This window comes from Penaeus monodon, chromosome 29 (genome assembly GCF_015228065.2).
Source record: "Penaeus monodon isolate SGIC_2016 chromosome 29, NSTDA_Pmon_1, whole genome shotgun sequence".
NCBI classification, from domain to species: Eukaryota; Metazoa; Arthropoda; class Malacostraca; order Decapoda; family Penaeidae; genus Penaeus; species Penaeus monodon.
Window position 1 is genome coordinate 3,168,492 of NC_051414.1, and position 388 is coordinate 3,168,879.

Below are 388 nucleotides of genomic sequence, written 5' to 3' on the forward strand. Positions count from 1 at the left end.
CACACAAATTAAACTTTGTTCCACCCTCCATTCCGATCCAGAATATTACACTTCCTCTTTTTTCGTAATTATAGCTCGGGATAATCATATAACCGAAAGTTACGAGCGCTTTAATGGCAGCTAATGACCTATTTCTCAGAATATATCGTTTCATTCGAATGATTTTTTAATAACAGTCACCCATATCTTTAAGTGCATTGAATGGATATGATATCGCATTGTACTGAACTTGTCCGCTAAAACTCTAGTGATCACCGTTAAGTAGTTTAGGGTAATTTTAGGAGCGAGGGGCATCGGTAGCGAACTGTACTTGTTAAGGAGGGTCATTTTTCATCCGTTTCCCTTCTCAGTGTGGTGCAAATGGATTTTTCTTTTCTTTTTTTGAAGC